This window comes from Haemaphysalis longicornis, unplaced genomic scaffold (assembly GCF_048455015.1).
Source record: "Haemaphysalis longicornis isolate Haplotype H1 unplaced genomic scaffold, Haemaphysalis longicornis Haplotype H1 scaffold_12, whole genome shotgun sequence".
Lineage (NCBI taxonomy): Eukaryota > Metazoa > Arthropoda > Arachnida > Ixodida > Ixodidae > Haemaphysalis > Haemaphysalis longicornis.
Genome location: NW_027526225.1, coordinates 20,613,752 through 20,631,245, shown reverse-complemented (window position 1 = coordinate 20,631,245; position 17,494 = coordinate 20,613,752). Strand labels below are relative to the sequence as shown.

Genomic DNA, 17,494 nt, shown 5'->3' with positions numbered 1-17,494 from the left:
GTGTTTTATGCTGGGATACACCAAGATTTCACTGACGTCACATCCGTCACGCAAATGACGCCAGTACACCTTAGCCGAAGCGACCCGCCAGAAGGACGTCGCTCGCCAAGCACATCCACAAGACAGCCGCCGACCTGCAAATCATGCTCAGCTGCAGATTTAGCTGCAAATGTCACTTTCGTATTCTACCGATTTCTATGACAGAGGAATCAACCACGACTTATTTTATTTTATTTTCTTGGCGCTGATTTTTATGGGCAAAGTCAAATATAGCCACGAAGTGTGTTTGCAATATTCCTGAATTGTCGGAGTTGTTGCACATTTTAGAGCTCGGTAATGAAACACGCCACCTATCACGATTCCTGAAAGCCCTGCACATGCGCAAACGTTACAGGCAGTAATATTGAAACGAAAAACAAAAGAACCCACAGGCGCCGTTTTCCTTTCTCCCTCCAGCAGTGTTATTCGCCGTTCCCGGATGGAGAGATGATGTGGGACTTCACGGTAACGGTTTCTTGACTCCGCGCGGTGTTGCTGCTTCGGTGTTAGGAACCTGTCTATTATAGGACCTTCGTATGTATTTTGTGGTTTGAAAGCAAACAAGACCATCTTGGTATCACTACGCACGTAGTTATACCTTCTCACGGCGTCGAATGAACGGTTCACGCTACGCGAGGGACCAAAAGCTCATTCGGAAACGACATCAGCGATTAACGAGGCGATAGCGTGAGAAGCTGGAACCGGTACTTCCGTAGAGCGTTTGCGGGACGAATTCGGCGCCGCGAATCGAACGGATCGTCTGTGTAGCGGTTGAGGCGCGAAAAAACGACGCAGCCCCCGGCGGTCGAATGCGACTGCAAAAAGGAGAATATACACTGTGCAAGAGCTTTGTAGTAATCAATTTTAAAAAGTGGGTTTAAAACATGCCCCCTCCAGTGGGTGTAAGTAGAGAAGCTGGTTAAAGGAGATAGCGCTGGCGTGTTCGTCTCGCGGGTATTTGGTACGCTGCCAATGCGGATAAGAATCCTGGTTCATCGAGAGTATGTCGTTGCTGGAGGCGAGGTGAAAAAACGCGCAATTATGCTGTTGGGTAGAAATGTTAGCAAAAGGGTATGATTCGAAGTCATGGTGTAACGACCGTAATCAAATAAATACATTTAAATCTCTCAATAACAATCGTTCAGTGAATCAATCGATAAATCAATGAATCAATCCTAATAAATGACCCCCAGATCTCACCAGGAACACCTCACGATTAAGCGTGCCGGAAACTTACGTAGTTGTCTGAATTTTTCGCCGTCGAATGCTTGTTTAACAGAGCGGACGCTTGCGGAGGAAGCTCCCCACGACACTCGTAGCGACTTTCAAGAGACGCACCTAAAAGCACTGCGGGGAAGCGACGAGCAGGGCCAGCTGCGGGAAGTGACAAAAGACCTGGCGGGAGTGCAGGTGCCCGCTAACCCTGGCGCAATTCCTAATTCCCGCTCCATTATCATTCCGAACGGCAACCATGCGACGATTCCCGTTCAGTCTCCCCTTTTTCCCCTTTCTATACCTCGCGTCCCGATTTCTCCAACAGTTTAGGCAGCAATTTCGGCAACCAAGGGATAAAAAAAGGGAGCGCCGCCGACTCATTTAGGGAACTTGATTTCCAGTCAAAGCGGATTCGCCTCCTCCAAAACACCGTGGAGCCTCCACGTGCTCTTTCCCTAGACCTACCCAGTTTCCCCCTGACGCTTCCCCTTGTTCTCCCCAGCTTCCCGCTTTCACGGGTTTCCTTTGGGAGCGAGCCTTCCAATTTAGCGGGCTTCGGCCCAGAGCCTCGAGGGGTTTTTCATTCACCCCCGTCACTTCCGGGAAGTTTCCCTGACTTCTATTTCTATATCTAACGTTTGGCAGCCCGAACGCCCGCTCCCACACCGCAATATTCTTGTTTTCTCCTCCGCAGTGAACGCAGACAGTAATTTTTCCCAACTGTTCCTAACTTCCTTACTGACGCTGCGGCCGCGTTGGCCCCTAACCCTGCTGCTGCGGCTATTTTCCGTTCGACCGAGCGATTGTGAGCGGTCCTTCAACCTGCCCGAATCGCCCGGTCATGCGGCGTGGATTGACAGGTAGGGACGTGAGGCGGGAACGCTGCGGTATATCTAGAGCGGAACTGTTTCGACTACGTCAGTTCTGGATTTAATCGACTCTGCGGCGCGACTCTTGTGATAACTTCGTCGCCCCTTTTATACGCATTGTGAACTCAGTTCTCTACTGCCCCATTCTTTACCTCTTTGCAGGTATTTTATGTTCACATGTCTGTCTGTCTGTCTGTCCGTCTGTCTGTTAAAACGTTTTGTATACCCTCTACTATTTTCCATTGTTCCTCCCCTTCTCTTTTCGTTTCTTTCACTCTCTCACCCTTTTCTTCTTTTTTTATTTCTCCATTTCGTTCCCTGTCTTTCTTTCTTTCTTTCTTTCTTTCTTTCTTTCTTTCTTTCTCTTTCATTTTTAGTGCGAAGCAGTACAGTTCTAACTAGCCAAGGAAATTTTTCTGTGCGCGTCGGCAGAAAACTCTCAAGCTACCACTGGATACACAAAGAAGCATCCTAGGCTAGTACCCCCGCCGTTTGTGGGGCTAACCTCTTCAGTATTCATTAAAGTTTTCTCTCTCTCTCTCTAGGCTAGTACTGGCTACTGGCTACACCCCGGCTACACAAACTACGGGCACCGCCAGGGATCGAGCCTGGCCCCAACAGAAGCGGAACGAGAGCCCATCGTCTTGCCGACTAAGCTACTACGCCCCCAAGTGGAGACGGGGAGACAGACGGTGGTTTGGATTCAGCGTCTGAGGAGGGGGAGGGCGCTATTTGGAGGCGACACATAAAACAAGAGTGAGGGGGAGGCAGTGAGAGATATGACGCCACAGCCACGCGTGTTGCCTTCCTCCTCACGAGTTCGAAAGACGCTCTTCTCTGTTTTGTTTCTGTCGACGCTGCTGCCTTCGGACCCCGCCCCAGCTAAACCCAGATAACGGCTGGCAGAGTCTCTGGTTTCACTCTTTGTAGAGCCACGTGCGAAGTCGAGTGACGCCACATGGGTAACCTTTATGGGTGTCGTTTACAGCTCCGTAGTCCAACCACCTTCACAGCGTGGATTTGAGCCAAAGTTTTTTTTTTCTTCCTCTCCTTCTTTGTTTGTGTTTTTCTTTCTTTATTCGTTCCTATTTCTGGTTACTGTTTACGTACGTCTTTTTCACGGGAAGATAGGCTGGTTGCTTACACACGTATAACGGATTTGCAACAGGTCATCCTTTTAATATCTTTTTTCGCGTTATTACCCAGGATTCTTGCGTCTGTATTGCGGACGTGAGCGTAGTTCGCGTATTGTGTTCTTCGTTGACCGTTACAGCGCAATGCTGTGGTGGCGTTGCATTTATAGCTGTTTAGTATTAATAGTTATTTATTAGCCTAGTTTTATAGCTAATAAGATGGCTCAGTTGACTGTGGGAAATGTGTTTTGTATAGATCTTTCGGAACCATTCAGGCTTCACGGTTTATATTTCAGCGCCTTGTATTCTTGCAGCTTTGCCTAAAATAGCCATTTGTATTTGACCCAGCTTATCGATTTTCTTCGGAAAACAAGCCAGAGAAGCACGAGAGTAAAAAAACTATACCCCGCACTGTTTAAAGAGAAACCGATTTGATCTCTTCGATTAATAGAGCCAGGCTGCGCCCCCGCCAATTTCTGTAGCGGTCCGGACAAGCGTGTATGCTCCCTAATCGTTCCTTATTCAAGCGGGGAAAAGCCCAGCCTTATTTCTTTCGTACAAGCTTACAACGGCCCCCGTAGGGTTGTGGAGGGTAGAAACGGGGAGTATACGACCGGGCTCGTAGCTTCCCGGACAGCGCCACGTCCGCCCCCATCCGTCCTCCGTGACCCTCCAGGGGAGCGAACTGTGCCCGGCCATCTTCATTTCGCATTCGGATGCCGTTGGGGAAGTCAGTGGCGCGGTGCCGACTAGCTAGCGCTGCTGTGTCAACCTGTGCCCTTCTATGCGGCTTGAGGCTCACTAATTCGATTTCGTTCGCGGAACAGCGGGGTCACAGGTGCCCGCGCTAGCGTAAGGGGAGGTCGTAGGTGTGGCGCGCGGCCTTTGAACGCAGGTCAGAGGCCACGTGTTTCTAGGTGCAGAAGGGGAATATATATATATATATATATATATATATACAGAAAGAAATGCCGGCAGTCTACAACGCCAAAGAAGGCATAGGGGAATGGTTAGACTATTTTTTACCGTTAGTGACATTACATTATTATTTTTTATTAATTACGTGAGAAAGAAAGAGAGAAAAACACGTGCCCAGAGTGGGGACCGAACCCACGCCTTTCGATTAAATCTCGAATGCCTTACCAATTCGGCTATCTGGGCGACTGTGTTCCTTCACTTTCTGGGGTATTTATATTTACTACAACTGTATCTGACGCTTGAGGGTGGTAGCCAGCGCCACCCCGACTACACGGGGAGAAGGGGACCTTCTTTTCAACCCCCGGGGCGTGACTCGAACGTCTACAACCTGTCATAAGCGGGTAAGTGGCGGGAAACCCTCTTATGCTACCTTGGCATCAAGGTCCCCTTCTCCCCGTGTAGTCTGAGTGGCGCTGGCTACCACCCTCAAGCGTCAGATACAGTTGTAGTAAATATAAATACCCCAGAAAGTGTAAGAGAACACAGTCGCCCAGATAGCCGAATTGGTAAGGCATTCGAGATCTAATCGAAAGGCGTGGGTTCGGCCCCCACTCTGGGCGCGTGTTGTTCTCTCTTTCTTACTCACGTAATTAATAAAAAATAATAATGTAATGTCACTAAGGGTAAAAAATAGTCTAACCATTCCCCTATGCCTTCTTTGGCGTTGTAGACTGCCGGCATTTCGTTCTGTATTTCCCAACGAGCCCCTGATTTCCAAACTATATATATATATATATATATATATATATATATATATATATATATATATATATATATATATATATATATATATATATATATATATATATATATATATAAAGGAGACGACGGCTCCGAAGGCAAGTAGATAAAACGTTCGACGAGAGCGTTGCAGGAGCGAAAATTTTCGCAGACTCTAGGACTATTGCACTGGGTGCGTGAAACATTCCCAAATCTTGGCGCGATTTCATTAACACTTTGCCCGACGCTTTCTTAGACCGTAAATTAGCGTCGTGATGGTGCTGCTTCGTGAGCCACTTGAGCTGTTAGGATACAATCCGATTTCATCAGAGCTAACTAAGAGCGCGTTTCCAAGATTCAGTGCATATATATGAACTGTTAGACGTATTAGGCCGCAGTCATGTTGTAAGCATACCTTGCCTCTAGCGCCTAGACAACTTTAACGAACCAAGCAACAAATAAATGGCGGACAGGTATACCCAACAATACGCTAATCAATCGCCGGTGATCTTATTTTACATGCACAAAACCGAAGACTACGCCGGGTGGCTGTTTGTAAGCTAAAATAGAATACTGTGAAGTCACTCCAACACAAAAGCACACCTCTCTGTGAATCATTTGATGTTGGTTTTGGCAGTAGGAAAACAACAAAAAATTAGTGCCCTTCCCCTCTGTGTAGAGGGATGACCTGCGATGGTGGACACCGTCCGCGGTGTGCACGAAAGAAGACACGTTTGTTTGTAATTTGCGGTCGAGCATACTTCCCATTCAATTAGGTGAATGAAACTTGGAAGGACCCGAGCTTTATTCTAGCGGACAGACATGGAGATGTCTGTTTCCCTCCCGCGTCGTACGCATATTGTTGTTTGTGTAATACACAAACCCAGTCCGTTCAACCACTGATGACACCGGAAAGGTCACATTGGGCTGTTTGACATCCCCGTTTAAACTTTATGCCTCCGACCATCACAATGGGCATGCCATCAGTTAGGGCAGGAAGCCTATAGCTGCGCGTGCACGCCTCCCTCTTTCCACTCACAACGCGTGCGCGCATAAGCCAGCATTCGGTTATGTGTGCGGGCTTAGTAGTGGCAGACACCGTACCAAAAGGTCGATGTGGAGCACCTTTAAGCTAATCAAGTAATATTGGCTGACGTCGGCGTTCCAAGCGGGCAAGTTACTGTTATCCCGGGAGGGATTCGAAGCTACTCGACGGACCGGAACTTGAGGCGGCAACGGTGGTTGAAGCGGCTTTCCGTTGCTTTCGCGCCCATTCGCGCTTCTGTTCGGGCGGACGCTTCTTCAATTCCTACTCTTTTTCCTCCAAGCGAACGACATGCATTTGGCGTTTAAATCTCCCACCAGCACAACACGCATGCTATCGGTAGCGGCATGAAGCCCAACTGTGCATTCACGCCCCCTCTCTCCATCCTTAATCCCGGCACGCATAAACCGGCAACCGGTGATGCACGCATACACCGGTGAAATACACCGGCGAAGATGTCGCGCTCGGAAAGCCTTTCAAGCTGAAGAAGAATTATGGGCTTACGCCGGCGTTCCGACCAATCAAGTTGCTCTTCAACCGGGAGGGATTCGCAGCTACTCGGCGAGGTGGAATTCGAGACGGAAACGGCGGCGGCTACATGTTCGGAGGCGGTGGCTTTCGGTCGTTTTTACGCCTATTCGCGCTTCTGTTGATACTACGGAACCATCTGATAACCGCGCTACCACAGTTGTCAGCCGATTGCGCAACTCGGGATAGAGACATGGGTGGTGGCGAAGGGAATAACAGTTGTAAAAGACTGGTCGGCGGTGGCGAGGAGGAGCCCGGAACGGCGCCGAGTAAAGCGCCTTCACTGGAATACCATACAAACAATACCATACACCGGAATACCATACAGACATATACTCTTCGCAGTTAAAAGGGTTACTGGCAATAATTCGACTATACTGTGGCGTCTGCGTTGATATTTTGATTCCTGCCGTCGAAATGACGTGCTGACTAACTGGAGTCATTTCACTCACCCTTTTCCTTTCCTCTTTCTCCCACCGTCGTGAGTTGTCCGACATCATTTACATCTACATTATCTGACAGACCCACACACATACTCAGCGATAACAGCATCCAGCAACGACACAAAAAAAAAAACAGGCGCGCGCTGTAATTAGTGCCCCACGCGTACAAGGGGGAATGTAAAACCCGCATGTCGCTCTTCACAAGTTTATCGAACCCTTGCGCGGGTCGTGCCAACGCAATGCAAATGCACCCGGAGAAGAACGAAGGTGGCAGACAGACATTTCATTTGCGCAGCCCGCAGGGCCCATAATTTATTTACTCGGCTCGCACAAACCCCGGGTACAAGCCCGAGGCGTGCGTGCGTGCGTGCGCTCTTGTTATCGCTGTCATTTGCCGGACATGCGGCTTGGGCGACGCGCGCAGCATTCTGGTGGAGTGACGATTCATTATTTGCTTTGTGTGCGTGCATGTGTGAGTGAGTGCGCTGTGGTCGCCGCGCGGCCACGTAACATGTCACGCGACGCGGTGGATGGGTCGATAGACGTGCCACGAACGACGAAGAGAGATACATTATCGCCGCCGTGAAAAATGTCGCGCAGCTCCTCTGATGGCTAACGCGTGGTATACAGACAAGGGAACACGGGGGGAAACTGACTGTGACCGTTGATGGAGCGTAATTTTGCGTGGGCAATGAAAGCAATTTGTGCTCGTCCGAGTGTGTGGCCAGAAATTTTGAAAGCCGAAGCTGCGTCTAGGCGTTGCTAAATTTTGTTTGTTCTTTTTTTTTGCGTTCGAATCTGCTTGAATGCTTTATCATTTGTTAGAGGCTTGCCGAGAAGTAAGTTGCGACAGACGCGGTGTATTTGATTTAACAGGCTCGGCCTGCGTTGCCATTAGGCGGAAGAAATAAATACAAGAAGAAAGAGGAAAAGACAAAAAGGAAGAAAGAAATAATAAAAGTAAGGAAGAAATAAAGGAGGCAATAAAGAAAATAACACAAAGTAAAAATAAGCAAACAATGGAGCAAGGACGGATGGACGGACTGACGGAAGGAAGGAGGGAAGGAAGGAAGGATGGAAGGAAGGAAGGAAGGAAGGAAGGAAGGAAGGAAGGAAGGAAGGAAACGGAAGTAAAGAAGGAAAGCAGCAAGGAAGGAAGGAAGGAAGGGCATGGGGGTCGCCGGGATGTTCTCTTGAGGGGGGCAAACCTATTGGAGAGAGCAAGTACCCTTTTGCACCCCCTGTCGACGCCCATGGAAGGAAGGAAGGAAGAAGACAGAAGGAAAAAAGAAAAAAATAAGGAAAGCAGCAAGGAAGGAAGGAAAAGAAGACAGGATGGAAGGAGGGAAGGAAAGAAGGAAGTTAGTAATTAAGGGAGTGAGTGAGTGAATAATTCCGTAAGTAATTGAGTGAGTTAGTGAGTGAGTAAATAATTAAGCAAGTAAGAAAATAAGCAAGTAAATAAGCAAGTAAATAAGTAAGTTCAGCAATATCTAGGGCTGTGTTTTTTTTTTTTTTTAACATCGCATCAATCCTTCACCATCGATGCCCAGCCCATACCAGCGGTCGAAACTGGGACCCCACTGGTTCGGGGGCAGCCTGTCTCCCCCAAATCCGGACAACGGTATCCCAACTGACACACCTTATCCAACGAGTATGCTCCCGTCAACACGGACTCCGGGAGGCAGACACCTGCCGGATCGGGCAATCCATGATTACAAGCCGCATTGTGTATAGTGTCCCATACGTCGCCCTAAAATCCCAGGAAATCGCCAAGCTCGACACACTGACACGAAAGTCGTATAAAGCAGCCATTGGGCTTCTTAACTTCAATTCGACGGAGCGCCTCCTCCGGCTGGGCATCTATAACACCGTACCAGAGCTTATTGAAGCACACCTTACATGTCAAACGCCAGCAGCTACAAGCTATACCTCCACTGGCCGCAACCTCGTAAATCGCGTCTGCTACCCGTCCAACCCCCCTCCCGAAACCATCCTCCCCCCCACAACCCGCGTTGCCATCCAGGTACTCCCAATACCAAAACACATGTATCCCATCTGCAAGGGGCGCCGCTCACAGCGCACACGGCTACTACTTAGACGTTACAGCACAGACCCCGCCGCCTACTGCACAGACGCCGCCCCATACAGCACACAACCTGCACACGCCATCGCAATCATGCACTCAACAGGTAACAACACCCCTACGGCCACAATACGCCCGACATCTATTGACACTGCAGAGGAGGCGGCCATCGCACTCACCGTTGCACACACACCTGCTACACAAATCACCATCCTGACTGATACCCTGTGGAAGAAAGGAGTCCGAAGCCGCCGTAAAAGAAACAACTCTGTTTACATTACGTCTCTATGAATGCCCATCGTGTCCGATCATACTCGTCTTCTTTCTTCTCTTCTGTCGGCTCACAGCTTTCCCTGTGACTCATCCTCTTCTTCATAAATATACAACATCCTGCCCGCCCCGACAAAGAGATGCAGTTAGCCAGCTCCGAACGTTGATCCGTCATTATAGCCTTTCACCCGATTGCCACTCTCCTGGTTCCTCTGGCATACTCTGCCGACCTAGGTCGTCTCGTGGCAAAGTTAGGTTTTCAGAAATCCGTCGTTACTCTGAGCATCCCACCACTCTTGAACTTAGTTAACTCGCTTGTGGTTTCGTGAAACAGATACGCCATCATCTGACTTGTTCCATGATGGGTTAAATGGCGCTCCATCGCGGCTAGCCCCATGTTATTTGGTGTTTGGATGATAACGTCCTCTATTGAGTTTTTCACTGCTCCAATCTTGGATCACTCTTTGTGGGGAGCGTTTGTGCCGGAAACTCTTAGACTCTACCTTTGAAGATGATGTACCTTGGTGCCGGTAAATTCTTGCAAGGTTTTTACGTTTTGACCTAAGCCCTGTGAATTTTGTTGTTCGCTCTTGGTACTCATGACTCTCAGGATAGTGTCGGAGTCTGTTGCAAGCTTGATGCCGTTTTCGCGGAGTTGCTCCACCGCTGTCGTCACCTTTCCAGTGTTTGAAAGATACGCTCATTTTCTTTTGGTCATCTGGTGCTTTTGCTTCAGAAATCTCTAAACTGTCAAGAGGCCATACGGGCTCAAGAACTTCGCTCACAGCCATGTACTTGGTGCTCACTCGCAACACGCAGACATCCGATGCAACCAGCGATGAACTGAGTACAGAAAAGGGCCCGTGAAACATCCAACCGAAGATTGAGTTAAGTGCAACTAGACAGTTGTTCCTGGGGTGTCGATGCAATTCTCCTGTCATGACTTTCCAAAGGTGGTCGGCTCCAATCAGAAGACTAATCCCAGGTACAGAATTCATGCCCGGCCGGAGAAGTTTGTCAGCAATTGGCTACCACTGGTTTCGATCGAAGTAACAAAGTCACTCTCCGTGGGTACTTTCACTATGTCATGGCAAATGAAGGGAACTTCAATTGCCCCTGTAGGGAACACATCGTCGCTGTACTGACTCCGTAAGAGCACATGCACAATACGGCATTTTTGTTCGATGAATTATCGTTACCGAACGCGTGACGCTGCAGGCTTGTCTTCCCAAGCTCTCTAAGGCGGAGGTTACGGGAGACATCTTCGCGTATGAAGGAGCGCTGACTCCCGCCATCCACTACACCACGGATGTATGCGCACTGTTCAGTTCCTGTAATCCAGAGCCTGTACGTCTGCATCAGTACATCCGGGTCGACAAGGGGACGAGTTTGACAGTGCAGGTTGCTAGTGTCCAATCTCCGTTTTCTGCATGCTGCGCTGCGTTGCCAGCCAGGATAGCACACCGATGTCACATGTCTGCCAGTGCAGTTCCCGCATTTGACGTCAAGGACGCAATCTCTAGAAAAATGCCCTGTCCTGGTGCAACGAAAACATCGCCTTTCGGCTGCCAATCTTCGCAACTTATCCTGATGGCTGTTGCTTCTATCACACAGTTCCGTAGAATGATTGCCTGAGCCACGAAATAGACACTTTTGCTTGTATGAGAGGGTAGAGGTAAGCACAGCTGCGCTTGGGGGCATGTCCAAACTTTCCCTTGCCTCATTTACTATGGTGTGAGCTTGTTTCTTTCTGATTGCAATCGCACTTCTCTCTCTACACTCCACTTCAATCCGAAGATGCGCCAAAAGGGCATCAATTTCACCATCAAAAGACGTGGACGATGACGTTGTTCCGTCTACGGACGACGTTTCCCCTGAGGCACTTGAACTCTGCAGAATATGGGCCATTTGTCGGTGGTAAGCAAGGACAATATCCGACGGTAAGGATCTCAGAAGAATGTCCGTCATCATCGCAGAATACGTCGCTGAAGAAATCTTCAACGCAGCCAGTCCTCGCACGTGACATTGCACGTGGTCCAGGAGTCGCCGAAGTCCGCCGATATCGTTAGAGGACACTACCGAAGGAAGCGATCAAAGCTGTCCCATATGTTCTTGCACGATTCGGCGGGTGTCCCCGAAGCGTCGAGAAAGAATTTCCACGGCGTCGTCGTAGCAGTCCTCCGTCGCTTGGAGTCCGGCGATAGAATCAGCTGCTGGGCCACTCAAAAGAGACCGAAGATACTGAAACTTTTCTCCTTTGGTTAAGCAATGTTTGTGATGCACGGAGGCTTTATACTGCGTCCAGAAGCTGAGCCACTGGCACAACTCGCCGCTGAAAGTTTGCAGCTGTAGAGGGGGGAGCTTCACCAAGCTTTTATGGCGATGACACTCATTACAATGAGGATGATCCACCGGTAGAGGCGCTTGGTCTGTCGATATCTGCCGGCCTTGTCCACTGCGCAGTGTGGCCTCCTTAGCCTTTAGCTGGCCCAGCATTCCTTTAACGGCGTCCTCGTATTTTATCACTGTGACAAACTCTGCCGCAAACTCTTCTTCTTTCAAGCTCGGCGTTCAGCTTGCTCAACTCTTCATTGCTGAAATGCAGCCGTTCTGTGAGTGCGCCCAAAGTCTCCAAATCGGCAGTATCCACGACGGCCCTGGCTTCATTGATGAGCCGTGTGCTCTGCTGCCGCCGGGCCGTTCTCTTTTCTTTTAGCTTGTGCATGCTATACCGCAGGCTCGGTCTACTTGTAGCACAGTTGCCGCTTTCACTCAGCTTGGTCCCTGGTCCGTCTGCTTGGTGGCCCCGACCTCTTCCTTCCCGGGTTTCGGCACCATAAGATGTGGAAGAAAGGAGTTCGAAGCCGCCGTAAAAGAAACAATAACTCTGTTTACATTACATCTCTATGAATGCCCATCGTGTCGGATCATACTCGTCTTCTTTCTTCTCTTCTGTCGGCTCATAGCTTTCCCTGTGACTCATCCTCTTCTTCATAAATATACAACATACCCAATCCACCTGCCGTAGCTACGCCAATGATCGTATCACCAACCTCTCCCTTTCCATCCGCACCCAACGACCCACACTACCAAATACCCCCATCGAATGGATCCCTGGGCATTCGTCTCTTCCCGGGAATGAGGTGGCTCACGCCACTGCCCGCGCCTTAACCTACCGGGCATTGCCGGAGGGGATGAACCACCCACCACCCCCAGACACCCATACCCTCCAACCTCTACCCCCCCCCCTTACGCCGGTATACTATCCTACTACCGTCAGTCCCGCCGCCTCTACCCACCACCTCAACCATCCCTTTTCTTCGCGGACGCACGGATCTGGCGCCGCCCACAGACCAGCACTTTATAACCACCAGCATCTACACCGCACATCTCCATCCACCTACTCCCTAAACTGCGCACGCTGCAACTCCCCATTGACAACACTCCACTTGGTATGGCAGTGCCCTACCAAACACTCGCCCCCCGCCCATCCAACCTACGAGCAGTGGGAGTGCGTGCTGCGCAGCGGTCAGCTCAAGGACCAGGCTGCACTGGTCGAACGGGCTAGGTCAGCGGCCATGGCACGCGGCCTACCGGACTAGGATGGCCACTCTTGCCCATTTTTTTAACACCCTCTTTAATACCCTTCCCCAGTTTTCAGAAATAAATGTTTACTCACTCATTCCCCGTATACTGAGCTTTGTATACGCTATTTCGTACTTCTCTAAGAAAAAAATTACTTCCTACGCAAATGCTTTTAAGTGCAATGCACTTCTTAAGCGACCCTGAACCTCCGTCCACCGGCGATGTCCGCATCACATACCCACGTGGGGGATTGGCCAGGAATCTCCTCGTCTTCCTTGGCAACGGGGGGAGATGGGCGCGCGCTGCCTGGCCGCTGACATGGCACATACCCACGTGGGGGATTGGCCAGGAATCGGGCGTGAGAAGGGCTAATTCACCCGCTTAAAGGAGTACTGGCACGAAATTTCAAAGCTGAGATCCGCTCTAGCAATCAAGTACAACGACAACACAAATAGGTGTCTGTGAATAAATGCATCTTTCTTTCTTTGTAGTTGTGTGTGTGTGTGTGTGATCTCTCTTTCGCGAACATTACCGAACCGCGCAAATTCAACTCGTGCATTCGCACTTTCACATTCTTCCCTTCGGGGAAATGCGGGGAATTTTCCGTACCTGCCACACTATTTAGGTAGATTTCTGAAGCACAAAATTTAAATGAATTCAAAGAACTAGAAATGCAGCCTAGCCTGAACAAATGAAAAGAAATCAGAAATAAAATACAAGGAAGCGTCTTTTGCGGCCTTTCGGCTTCCGCCCAGTAACGTTGATTACACCCACGACCTGGTTACTCCTCCTACCGTCTGTTTGTCCTCCGAACAAATTACGCAATTCACCGCACGCACGAGTTAGGGTACGCAACGCACATGGAACCCACACTTGCACACACACACACACACACATGCACGCACGCGCGCACACAAACATGCATACACAAACACAGACATACACACACGTCCGCCCGTCCGCCCGCCCGCACGCCCGCACGCACGCACGCACTCACGCACTCACAACAGAAACACACACACACATAAACAGGCACACAATATTGCCTCGAACCATACATTGGGTTTGTTTATTTGTGTTTTGCTTTTACCGCCCGGCTGCGCCGGTCTGTGTTATCTCTGCGCCAAGGGAAGCGCGTGTTCCATTCTTTCTTTCTGTGCCGCATGTGTTATCTGTTGTGATAGGGAGAGCATTCCGATCTAACGTGAACAGCCCAGAATAATCTTCTTGGATCTACTATGTTCTCGATGCGAATCGACGTTTCGAGAACCACGCGCGCCGAAAGATAAAAAGCCTGCAGTGCGGACGCCGGGGCATTCGATTCGACGACACTCGCCTGTGCAAGTCACTTTGTTGACCGCTGCTTCGCCGCCTCTGTATTCTTTTGAGTTGTTAGGGGAGCACAAGTTCGCTCCAATAAACGTGTTTCTCATTCAACACAACTGCATCGTCCTTGTCTTCGTGACAATATTCATTGTCCTTCCTCACTGCGAAGAAGAATGATCAGCGAAGCTGGCTAGTGCACAAAACGCAAAAAATTTTGTTAAAGACGGTAGTCTTTCTCGCGCTACTTAAATCTGGAAATTTTGGTCCGTCTGTCTGTCTGTCCCTCGATTCAAGCATACGCTAATAAGTTAAACGAGTTCTTGAACAAGAAGTTTATTCAGCCAAAACCTTTCGGAACCGGTGAATCTGGAAACAAATTTCATACTTTTCAACATTACTGAGCAACGAGAAAACATTGGTCATATTTGAGACGAAATATCAACGTACAATTGGTACTCGCAGGGTTATTTTAATTTAAAATAAATGTGTGCTTGATATTTACCATAACGAAAAAAAATACCCGTTGAAAACAGTTTTTGCGCGGAAACATACAAGGGCTCGCGCGCGCCTGGACCTTGTGGCAGTGTTTTAATTTCAATGGTAGCAATAGGTTCTAATAGATGGCGCGCTAGCAGTGAAAAGCGCAAAAGTCGAATGACTTCAGAAAACCTCCTCCGTGTTTATCATGGCAGCACCGAAATGGAGGGGGAGAGCGTAAGGTGTGGTCAGTGGAGAGTACAGAGGGATTTACGTGGCAGATGCAGCAGAAGGCAATCGCCTTTTTGCCACATTTTCAGCTAAGCGAACGGATACGCCACCATTTTTTGTAACACGACCTCTGGAGTGAGCTTATGGCTTTGTGGCGAGTGCTTGCGATTCTGTATCGACGCGACTTCCGTTGAGGCACGCTATATGGAGAAACCGAAACATATACAGATTCGTTGCAAAAGAAAAAAAACATAAAAGCGCGTTGGCCAGGTCATCCGCATACTAATCGCATTGCGAAAACGGGAAGGTGGATGCAAGAGGGCGTGCGAGGAAGTGGGCGTTATTACGGCGGCAGAAGAGAGATACATCGATGCATGCAAGATGAAGGATCACGTATGCAAGGGTGCCAAGAAGGGCGTGTTGACAGCAGCGAAAGGCACACTGTCGTAGCGGGCAATAAGCAGAAATGGCCCCGGCATGCGATACGAGAGCAGACGATCGTATACGTGCGAGCGCGGGAAACGGGGAAAGAGGGCGGTGGACGTCGCCGCGTCGTCTGCTACTACAGCCCGGAGCGTCGTCTGCTAGTACAGCGCGGAGAAGACCGCTCCCCTGCCGGCTTCGACGGCTGCCACGCGGGCGCACACCTCTTCCGTCGTTCCTTCTTTTTTGGCGTGGTCCCGGAGCGGGCGCCAGATCGATAAGCGTTTACCCATCGGCCCTCTCCTACCGCCTTTGTGTACAAACAGCGGGGATATATAAACCCGCGCACAAAGCTCCATCCGCGATTGGGTGGTGCGCCACTCTCCAAACCTGTCGTTCGCTGATTTCCATCCGAGCTCTTGTCGTCGCCGACGTTTCTGATGCGTTCTGTTTTGCCTCCTGTCTTTTTATGGGCATGAGGATGTCGTGGACAGGGTGACTTTTTGATCAATACTCTGTTTGTCGTAATGCGACTTCTTTTCCGGGATTCTTTTTGGAGGGCGCATTCGTATATCGCGTGAAAATTACAGTATTTCAGTACCGTCAATAGTCGAGTGTTTGACACCTCTCTTTGAAGGATATGGTTTGAGTCTTTTTGGCTTTAGGGCCTTTGTCTGTATATTCATATGGATGTAGGATTTTCTTTGAAATCAACAGGAGATGGTCTGATTGCGTGCGGGCATCCTGTTAGCGACTGCATGAGCGTGTACGTGCGCCCGATATCACCTCCTAATATAAAAAAAGCATTGTTTTTATTAAAATCAAAGCCAATTGCTAAAGCGAAAGACGGTTAAAACGCGAAGCGCTCTTGGACTTTGGACTTCGGATTTCAGAGTTTGGACTTTGTCTTTCAGTCAGTCAGACTACTTCGACCGTGTCAGAAGATCTTAGAGATGTTCTTTCTCCAGTAACGCTGTACAGAACTATGTACCGCAATGGGCCAGGGCAAGATGTACTATGTCGCGTCGAAAAGATGGCAGTCCCAGCATGTATGAAAACATTCTTTTTTAAGCTTCATTCGGAAACTCTTCTAGTCAAAACATGGATGACTGAAAAAGGGTTGTTTGTGCCATGGACAACAGTTTTTCTTTTGTGTAAGAAACGCGAAACGATAGACCCCGTTTTCCTAGAATGCTGGGATGCCGTCTTTTTTTGGGGGCGTCTTTCAGCGTACCCTGAAAAAGGACTTGCCTGTGACACCGCATGGAATCTGTTTCATTCCAGTAGACAAACATGACAGTGTGCCGTACGACTTGATAATGCTTTTGGGCCTACACGCCATCTGGATGAGTCGTATGGCGGTGCGCCACTGTGATGCTGACGCGAAGACTGTCAGCAAGTACTTTGCTCAGAATGTCAGTATGCTAAAGGACGTGATTAATATGCCGTGCCCGGAGATTACGTGGTTACCCATTTTGGAGGAATTGTCTTCTTTCGATGTTTGTGATGGTTTTCCCCCACCAAAGTTCGGTGAGCGGGTTTTAGACCGACACTGATTTGTGTTAAACCAGCATTGTAGACACTGATGTGACTGTTTGTTCAATATGCAATAAAGAAAAAAAAAGTGCCGGATGGGTGCAATTGGTGTAGACGCCGGCTTCACAATGCGATGGATCCAGGTTCGATTCCTACCATGGGAAGCGTTTTTTTTTTTATTTTGAGGCGCTTGATGTGCCTTTGTTCCCGTCATCATCATCGTGTACCCATCACCCACCTTTGTACCCATCATCATCATGTGCCCTCCCATTGTGTAAAGTTGGTTTTCCTGCAGCCCGTTTTCGCATACGGTCGCCATGCGTGAGGCAACGAAAGCTTCGATTTGAACTCTGGCACTGCCGCAAGTTGTTAAAGGTTTATCAGGGCCGCCTCGCGCTATTTTTCCGTCTTTATAGTTTTTTGTACAGCCTCAACAACGACCCAGGAAACGTGGCTCTGTACACCGTACAACGTCCACCTGAAACTTTTATCAAATCACCAGAGGATTAAAGGCGTGGGCCAGGAAATCCCAATGTCCGCACCCCTACCTTTATTCTATCTCTGGTGATGTGAGCCACAGGGGAAAGGTG

At 49.2% G+C, this 17,494-nt stretch overlaps 1 protein-coding gene and 1 non-coding gene across 6 annotated transcripts in view; both read right to left on the bottom strand.

Annotated features, from left to right (window-relative positions):
• The window catches only part of Lar (tyrosine-protein phosphatase Lar), a 511,609-nt gene that overhangs the window by 466,490 nt on the left and 27,625 nt on the right, over nucleotides 1-17,494 (bottom strand). The window lies entirely within an intron of this gene.
• Nucleotides 4,346-4,417, bottom strand: Trnak-uuu (transfer RNA lysine (anticodon UUU)). The gene has a single exon. It is a non-coding gene; the product is annotated as a tRNA-Lys (tRNA).